This window comes from Clarias gariepinus, chromosome 18 (genome assembly GCF_024256425.1).
Source record: "Clarias gariepinus isolate MV-2021 ecotype Netherlands chromosome 18, CGAR_prim_01v2, whole genome shotgun sequence".
In the NCBI taxonomy this organism is placed as follows: domain Eukaryota; kingdom Metazoa; phylum Chordata; class Actinopteri; order Siluriformes; family Clariidae; genus Clarias; species Clarias gariepinus.
This window is the reverse complement of record NC_071117.1, coordinates 3002731-3012637: the sequence shown is the minus strand read 5'-3', so window position 1 is coordinate 3012637 and position 9907 is coordinate 3002731. Positions and strand designations below refer to the sequence as shown.

General features: G+C 39.6%; 1 long non-coding RNA gene across 1 annotated transcript; it reads right to left on the bottom strand.

Moving 5' to 3' along the window:
• Positions 1-460: 460 nt before the first annotated feature.
• Positions 461-7601, bottom strand: LOC128506586 (uncharacterized). Its single transcript, XR_008355738.1, has 3 exons — positions 7523-7601; positions 7394-7434; positions 461-523 (listed from the first exon to the last, which is right to left on the bottom strand). It is a non-coding gene; the product is annotated as an uncharacterized LOC128506586 (long non-coding RNA).
• Between the last annotated feature and the right edge of the window lie 2306 nt (positions 7602-9907).

Below are 9907 nucleotides of genomic sequence, written 5' to 3'. Positions count from 1 at the left end.
GACACGGGTTATTTGTGTGTATATTACTCTGGATATGGGCTAGAGGAATTGCTAACATTTAAAAGTATTAGGAAAATAATAAAAGGGTTATTGTATGATCACAGAGGCATAGGAAAGTTCACATCCTATTCTGAAAACTTAAAGGTGTTTTTTTTGGAGGTTTTTGGTATTTAGAATCCAGGGTTAGAGTCTTGATTTTAGCAGACTGAATCTGATTGATGTTGGATTGCAGACTCTGGTAAACTGAATCTAATTGGTTTGTGTTAGGGTCTAGACCTTAGTAGACTGAATCTGATTGGTTGGTGTTAGGGTCTACTGTAGATCCCAATATACTAAATCTGATTGGTTGGTGTTGGGTGTTAAAGTCTAGACTTTGGTAGCCTAAATCTGATTGGTTGGTGTTAGGGTCTAGACTTTGGTAGACTGAATCTGCTTGGTTGGTGTTAAGATTCTGGCTGTTTTGGTAGACCATATGCATTCTGATGTTCTGACTCTGAGGGTGATTGTTTTCCAAATCAGCAGTCTGAAAGAAACAGAGACAATTGGATTTTGAATTAAAACATTGGAAACAGCTAATAATAAATAAATGTCAGTGACCAGAGTAAAAGCGCAAATATAAGACATAAAATTCTCAAAATGTTATGGCCATCCGCATAGGCAGTAATGCAACAAAGAGCAGTACATTCAGGAGTCAGGATTTGCAGGAGTGCAAATGTAAGCATGCTTGTGTATTTACCTAAACATTAAGTATTATGTCACAAACATGGATTGAAAACTTGGGTTACTTGTTAATTCAATTCAATTTTCAATTCAATTTTATTTGTATAGCGCTTTTAGCAATTTTCATTGCCGCAAAGCAGCTTTACACAGTTAAAAGAATTATTTAAGTTTGTATGAAATGTGAATTTGTATGAATCAAAATGGTCAGTTTGTCCCTGGTGAGCAAGCCGAGGGCGACAGTGGCAAGGAAAAACTCCCTGAGATGGTAATAGGAAGAAACCTTGAGAGGAACCAGACTCAACAGGGAACCCATCCTCATTTGGGTGAAACAGAAAGCAGTAAATGATCTGCATTTATACAGTGTGTAGGGTGGGAGACAGTTCAGCTATAATAGGGAAACTATTCAGCTATTATTAGGGAAAGAAAAACAGGTGTCTATAAACAAGGAAGTAATTGAGGCAGATGGCAAAAAAAAAGTAAGCAAAATTGATAATAATGAGGCTAGACAACAACAACAAATTAATGGCATCCCCACCAAAACAGCATCCCCAGTATCACAGGAAGAAAAGGCACCCACAAAAGCTACTATCTAGACTTGTGCTCTCTTTCTTAGTGATGGGTCAATCATGAACGATTTATTCTTTTTGAACGAGTCTTTATCATGACTCTGAAGAACGAGTAGTCTCAAAGAGTGATTAGTTAATTTTCTACTGGGCGCGCATGCGCAAAGCATCTCAAAACCTCAGTTACGTACAAAAAAATAAAATAAGTAGTAACCTTAGAGTCCTTGGTCCGAATCATTCGTTCTTTTGTCACGTGACCCCTAAAGAAGCTATGTAGTGCATTAGATTCAGAACGAACGACTCAGACTAGATTTATCATATGTTCTTAGCTGCATTGTAATATTTTTATTACTTGAACTATAGCCAAAATATTTTGTATGTATGTATTGGGTGTCTTTTTTATGTTTTAACATTTTATTTAATTTCTGATCAAAAGAATGAAATGACTCAAAAAATATTCGTTAATTTTAAGGAACGAGATTTAAAGAACCGAGTCACTAAAATAATTCAACCTTCCCATTACTATTGTCAGTACAAACTGCTGTGTATTTCGTTAATGTTGTTATTTAACTACAGTACATTGCTCAGAATGCACCGTGTTATGTTTTCCTCCAGAAGTGTACCGAAGAGAGAGTAGTGATATAAACATTAAAGAGAGCAGTCACGCTATAACAGTCTATGTGTCATATTTACACACGCACGCACATGCACGCACAAGCGCACACACGCACACACACTACCTTAAAGTGGTGATGAGGATTCAATTACTGCTAAAAGAATGCGGAAGTGACGTTGGTTGACGGAGCCTGCAGCTAATTTACATCCTGATGAAAAGGGGAGGACAATAATGATGTAAAAGTTTTAATCATTTCAGTGGCTAGGTTCTTTAAATCTCGTTCATCATAATGAACAAATTTTTCATTTCATTGTTTTGATCAGAAATAAAATAAAATGTTACATTTTTAATAGAACAGACCCCCAACAGGTCCACATACACAAATTTTGGCAATAGTTCCAGTAAAGAAAATATTACAATGTAGCTACTGTAGGAAACAAATTATAGTACAAAGAATGAGTAGTTTAACTCTCATATCTTCTAGCCTGAGTCGTTCATTCTTTAGAATCTATTGCACCGCTTAGTGTCTATGGGAGTCACGTCACAAAAGAACAAACAACTCGGAGTAGAAGAGTCATTAAAAAATAATCACTCAATTCTGTTTCCTGTATATAACCTACGGGGGTTTGTGATGATTCGTGCTTCAAAAAGAACAAATTGTTCATAAACGACCCATCACTAGAGGACAGACAACGATTCAGCGATATCAACGATTGTTGATAACAAAGAACGAAACAAAATGTCATCAGCTTTCAGCAGTATGGGTCCATGTTTAGGAGATTATCCCAAGCAGTTGGTTGATTGTTGATGCTTTATATAAAAGATCAATCTTCCAAATAACTGAAATAACTTTTAACTTGCACCAGAGGAACTTTTTTTTGGGGGGGGTCAAAATTTTGTATTTAGGGCATTAACTCAGGAACCAAAGCAAAAGTACGCCTTGGAAAAGAGAACAGCAGAGTGTTGCACTGGACTGGGCTGGTGTTGCATTATTGTCTGCATACTGCAACTATTATTGTTGAAAGAGAAAAACAGAACTTAATTAAGCCTATTAATTAGGGTTACATAAAAAAGTGGTGGACAAATAAGGAATAAAATGGGGCTCACAACAAAGGGAGAAAATACAAAATGTAAGTTCCAAAATGTAAACTAGATGCTGCGCGAAAACGCTATGGGAGCATCTTTTTGTTTTGCCAGTTGTGAAGCATGTATGTATCAAACACGCCAAATTTTTGGCTTATATAATCTCGGGCAGGTGACTTCATCTGATGAATTGCACCAGCAGGTTATAAATAGGAGTGAACCCGAAACATTCCTCAGATCTTTTTGTCTTCAGAACCGTATTGTGTTCGCGTGTCATGTATGCAAACGAGTTTAAAAGTTTTAACTTACCGATATGGTGGAGTTTGTTAAGAGATCCGTACTTCCATGTGATATATCTCTTTCGGAGCGCGATCTCCACACCTTTGTTTCGAGTGCTTCGCGCGTGGCTTGCATTCTTTAAAGAGTTAAAATTCTTAAAAAATCTGGCAGTGGTGCACGAGACAGAATTTCTCATCCACTTCTTAACCACGCATCGACGTTTCATGTGAATAGACAAGAGAGACTTACTCTAGCTTATCCTATCTTATATCGAGCGATCGCATATCGTATCTGGCTGCGGAAGTGGGATTTTTCCCCAAACACTCGAAATTTAGACGACAGGTTTCTGTCGAGTGGCCGGGGGGAGGAGCCTCAACGACTCACTCTCTCTTTCTCACTTTTTTTGGCGACCTTCATGATGAGTTTACTTTATCATGGAATAAGCCTTATTCATCATGTGTTTTTCGTGTCATCAACTTCGATTTATTCGAATATCGTTGATGCAAAGGCAGGGGGTTATGATGATGTCACAGATAGAAGAGATGCTTGTGGGCTATCTATCTTTTGGGACATCATCCTTCCTGAAAAAGCACACACTCCCCACCAAGCCGCGTAGACTGACATCTTCCCTCGTGGGGAAAAGCTTTTAAGCAGCTGATTAGGTTGGTGCTCTACTGCACACCATGGAGGTTTTTGCAGGCTTACCAGGCTGTCCTGCTGAAAGACTTGAGCACTGGCGGGGCTCTTAATGATAAGGCGTTCCTGGAATTACGCTGAGCTACAGACCTGTCTCTTCGTGCAACAAAGCAGATGGCCCGTGCTATCAGCTGTTGTTATGGCTGTGATGGTGTTCCGCAGAGAGTTACCTGTGGCTAAATCTCACGGGCATTAAGGATAAGTATCGTGCGTTTCTTCTTGATGACCCCATCTCGCCTTCCGACCTGTTTGGAGATGCTGCTAACTCTGTCCCCACTAGGTTTGGGAGGCAAAATTATATGAACAAGCCTTCAAGAAATTCCTTTCCCGCCGTGCTTAAGGTGGGCCACATAGTCCCGACCGGGTCTTACTCTCACGAGGCGGGAAGCACAGAAAGAGAGTGTTATGAACCGGGCACCCCCTTTAGGACTCGTACTGTTTTCTTAACAAAGAAGAAGTCCTGAGGCTCATTCGCCAAGGACCGTTGGGGTGGCTCCCCCTGGGGAGGGGCACGTAGAATTTCTTTCAAGGATGAAGTGTTCTCCCACAGGAGGTTGGTGTCCATGCTCCGCCACCACTGGTGTTTCGGGCAACACCGGTTTCCAAGAAACGTTAGTTCTTCGGTCTTTTCCTGCCATGTTTCAGGATACCAAAAATCTAACATTGATGTCATATTTTGTATGACATAGGCAACTGGCTGATTCTGGCTCAGTCACAGAAGCTAACGCTTCGACATAGGCATGTCGTCCTAGCTTATCTTGATTCTTTAGGATTGAGACTCAAAGCCACAAAAGCGTTCTCTTACCTGCGTGTGTCAAATCCATTTCCAATACCCTGAAGGAAACCAAGCCAGGCCAGAAAGTGACTGTTCATCACTTTCAGAGATTTTTAGGTCTCATGGCAGCTGCATCCACGGTGACCCCTTTGGGCCTTCTGCATATGAGATTGTTTCAGTTGTAACTAAAAGCAAGGGGATTTTACTCAGGGCCAATCCTCGGAGGCAAATAAAGGTTATGCGCCAAGGGCTTCGTACCCTTTCTATGTAGTTAAGACCCCGGTTTTTGACTTTGGGTCCCACTCTATGTGCGTTTTTGTCATCGTGAGATGCTAACGACAGACGATTCCCTCACGGGCTGGGGTGCGGTTTTAGATGACCGGCCAGCCCAAGGGAGCTGGAGAGGCCATCTTCTCGAGTGGCACATCAATTGCCCTGAGCTGATGGCTTTATTTTGGCTCTGAAACACCTTCTCCAGCAGTTGAGGCTACCATGTTCTAGTGCGGGTGGACAACACTACGGTAGTCTCGTACATAATCACCAGGGCGGACTGTGCTCGTGCCGCTTAAATAAGCTAGCGCACCAGGTTCTGCTTTGGGCACAGGATGAATTCCTGTTTCTCAAGGCGATTTACATTCCAGGAGATATGAAGTTGGGAGCCTAGGAACCTTCACGCACTAGAAGATCTTATGTCCTCAAGGTAAGGGGATTTAAAAGTGGTGCATGGTGAAACATGTAAACCCAGTCCACTGCCGAATTGTTTCAGTGCGGGAGTTCTGCAAGAAAAGTTGTTCTCAGGCTTATGCCCTAATATCCTCAAAATGTATGTAGCCGCTATTTTGGCTTGTAATGTTCTGACTACTGGGGTCTGGTTGACACCTTTTCCAAACCACTAGAGTCAGTGCCTGTCTGGCTTCTGACCCCTAATATATTTTTTCTTATAATTCCTTTTTTCACGAGAATTGAAGATCTGCAGGCTTCCCATCCTGCCTAGACTTTGCCCCTGAACTAGTCAGAGCTATTCTGCATCCTCACCCAAACTATTTTCATTCTTGACCATGCACCCAGTCTTCTTCGAAGCCTCTGTCCTTCGCCTTTTACAGCTTCGAAGCAGGAAAGGTTTCCCTTACTGTCTTCAGTAAGCACTCTTCAGATTCACGTCCACCGCACTAGCCAGTGCCTTAAGTTAGAGCAGCCTTTTTTATGCTAAACGCAGTCACATCGGGTGAGAGGTTTTATTGCCCTAGCCTACGAGGGTGCGTTGTTACACTTCGCCTCTAGGAATCAGGGCTCATTCGTCGAGGGGGATTGCCTTATCTATTGCGGTGGCAAGAGGTCTCCCCAGCAAGTGTGTTATGCGGCAGGCAGGTCCTCTTCACACATTTGTTAGATTCTATAGTTTGGATGTTTATGCTACTCTGGGCTTACAGGTCCTCGAGTCAGCCTCCCAGAGCTATATCTGAGACATCCTTGGCTATTGTGCGCACACGCAACACAACCCTGGGGGTCCAGACACTTGCAGTGTGGCAGCATTGGTATTCTCGTTCTCATACGTAGCGTTTTCACGCAGCATTGAGTGTAGCTTTTAAAAGGGAACGTCTCGGGTTACTTTGCTGTAACCCTGTTCCCTGAAAAAGCAGGAACGAAATGCTGCGCTCCAATGCGGCAAGCTTGCGTGACCGGACGTCCTTTCAGACAAATTGATCCAAGGAATGTTTCCGGTTCACTCCTATTTATAACCTGCAGGTGCCCTTCATCAGATGATGTCACCTGACCGAGGTTATATAAGCCAAATATTTGGCATGTTTGATACACACATGCTTCACAACCGGCAACACAAAAATATGTTAGTAGTGTTACCCATAGTGTTTTCACGCAGCATCTCGTTCCCGCTTTTTAGGGAACAGGGTTACAACAAAGTAACCCGAGATGGTAATCAGGAGAAACCATCCACGGTGATAGGCACATTGGTACATAATTAGCAGGTGTAAATTTCACTAAAGAACTGTACTTGTCAATTTTCTAACATTAAACAGGAGATATTTGAGATTTCTGAGGGACATTTTTTTTTCTCTTCCCACATATCCTTATTTTAGTTCACAAATAGATTAACAGCATTTGACATTTGACCAAAACTATTGCTTGTGTTTGTCTATGTAATCTGAATTGCTGTAAATATTATTTGTTGTATCTAATTGCACTGAGCATCAACATTCTGTTATATATTCACTAAAACACTGCAACGCTAAACTGCATTTAAACCACCCACATTAGGGCAGATAGCCTAATTTTTACAGGACTTCACAAATTTAATCATAAGTCTCCACTCATCAGTGCCTGATATTCCTGTTTTGTTCCTGCATGTAATGGGCCTTTGCTTTATGGCAAATCTACCCATTATCATGCCATATTGTATTATTTTATCATTATCATTATTAGAAATTAATGGTTCCAACAATGTAAAATAAAATCGATCTATTTGTTTTATGATATATGGATAAAGGAACTTTCAGTTTTTACCTATAAAAAAACGAGATAAAAAAATAACAGCAGTAGAACACCTTCTTCACACCTTTTATAAATCAGCAAATCATGAGCAGGAGGGAAAAAAAATCAATATTGTGCAAGCAAGAGGGAAGCAGTTTAGCTTTACTTTCTCACCATGCTATTTGTTTCAGTTCTCTGACTTGTTAAGGTAGAATCTGAAAAAAAAATAAAGAAAACATCAACCATAGAGGGGGATTTTAGCATGAAGCCTTATGCAGAAAAAAGTTAGCCAAGGAACAGTACCTTGTGTCTTGTATTTTTTTAACATGTAGATGAATAGAGATGCTGCCATCAGCACCAGGGTCACAGAGACACACACAGTGAAGATAAATGTGGAACCTGATGATGAGATTTCACCTCAAAAATACTTAATCATTACATCTGTATATGTGTGCAATATTTTTACACGGACATATTAAACCGTGACATAACCTGTGATAGGGCAGGGTAACATGAACAGAGTGTGTTTACATTTATTTAACCGATCAAGTTTCCCATGTGAAATCATTACTTGTGGCAGGATGAAAGATTTTCTACAGGTGCAGAAGAGCAAGTAATTCTAATAGGTTTTTTTTAAGTTCCTCAAGCTATTTAACAAAATATTAAAAACACATTCTAACAACAATAAGATTTTTTTTTTAAGTAACTACACTCATGTACAATCTATAGTGCATTTAACAACAGATATTGACATAAAGCAGGTTTACAGAAATAACTGCATTTTAAATGAAGAATTATGAATGAATCCCTCAGGAGCAATGGTGGTGACAGTGGTTAAAGAAAGCTTAATGAAACAATATAAAGAAACCCCTTAGAGGAACCAAACTTTACAAGGAACTCACCCTTATCACACTTGAGGAAGAAACTAATCGAATCTTCCCAATATTTTAACCTCCTCTCCCCTAAATCCTGTGTCTACACTCACTGGCCACTACATTAGATACACCTCACTTAGTACAGGGTTGGATTAATCTAACCTAAGACTTCCGAACTGCCTTATTTCTTTGCAGTTTAGATTTAACAAGGTGCTTTAAAACATTCCTTAGAAATTTCGGTCTATATTAACATGACAGCATCATGCAGTTGCATATTTGTTGGCTGCAAAACCATAATGTGAATTTCCTGTTCCACTATATTCCAAAGGTCTACTGGATTGAGATCTAGTGACTTTGGAGGCCAGTTAAGTACAGTTGAGTACATTGTCATATTCGTGAAACCAGTTTGAGATGATTTTAACTTTGTGATATGTAGCCTAAATTTCCTGGTATGGTCTTCCAGCAGACCTCGGGTGTAACAAGATGTTATTTGACTTGACTGTTGACATTCTATCAGCTTGAACCAGTCTTGCCATTCTCCTCTGACCTCTGGCATCAACAAGACATTCTCAAATAGAGAACTGCTCTCACTGGGTATTTCCTTTTTTTCACACCATTTTCTGTAAACCTTGGAGATGGTTGTGTGTTAAAATCCTAATAGATCAAGAGTTTCTGAAATTCTCAGAGCAGCCAGTCTGGCACCAACAGCCACGTCACGTTCAACTTATCCTAAATCACTCTGATTATCGTTTAAACTTCATCTGATCATCTTGACCACATCTACATGTCTAAATGCATTGAGCCGCTATTATGTTATTAGCTGATTAGATACAGTATTTGTGTTACCAAACAGTTGAACAGGTGTACCTAATGAAGTGGATTGCAGTTTTTCTGTAGTGTTGTACTTTTTCAGTTGTTCACACAATTAAATATATAAGCTATTGAAAATCATATACATTGGTTTGTCTAATGTCTGAGCAAATAAACAGTTAATCTGTGGATTGTAAAGTCTTACCTGTTCCTGGTGTGTCTAATCTGTCACCTGGATACTTTGTTGTGTCTTCAGTTCCTTCTGTTTAGATGCACCATAATGTAAAACCATTTTCATATATTAATGGAACAAATTGAAATTGAAATTGAAAAACAAATCAGTGAAACAGTTTCACTGTGGTTTTCTCTAAGCTACATAATTCTCAACTAATGGAAAAAAATCCCCGACATAAAGACTGAACTTAGCCAGATACAGTCACAGATCTACAAACTGACACTGAATTACAGTCAATCAATTATAGAATATAATTCTATAAATTATATTATGTTTTTATATATAATTAATATAATTATATTTTCTGGTGAGGATCACTGCAGTTTCAGAGAGACGATTCAGTTTGCAAGGGGACTTAATGTACGTTTTAAACTCCACGGGATAGGAGCAGCTGATCCTCACAGTCCGTTCCAAATAACCTCTTACTGTTTTTGTCTCGCTATAACATGGATCTGTCAATCAGACATAGTGAGTTAGTATAGAGTTATGATTAGATTTGTATTCACAAACAGGGGACAAATATTACTGTGTTGATACACTACAAGAAAAGACGTTACATGCTGATCAAAAATAAATGAGTTTCCAATTATTTTAGGTCAGCTGAAGCTGCTGTTTTTTTATACTAAATTATATTTAAAAGATTTACAGTAACAGCTAACTTAACAAATGTCAGAGATTGTAAACATGTCTCACCTCTGTTCACTTTCAGGTTAATGTTCTGACTCCACACTCCAGTCTCTCCACCCTGATACACTCCTGTATCCTGTA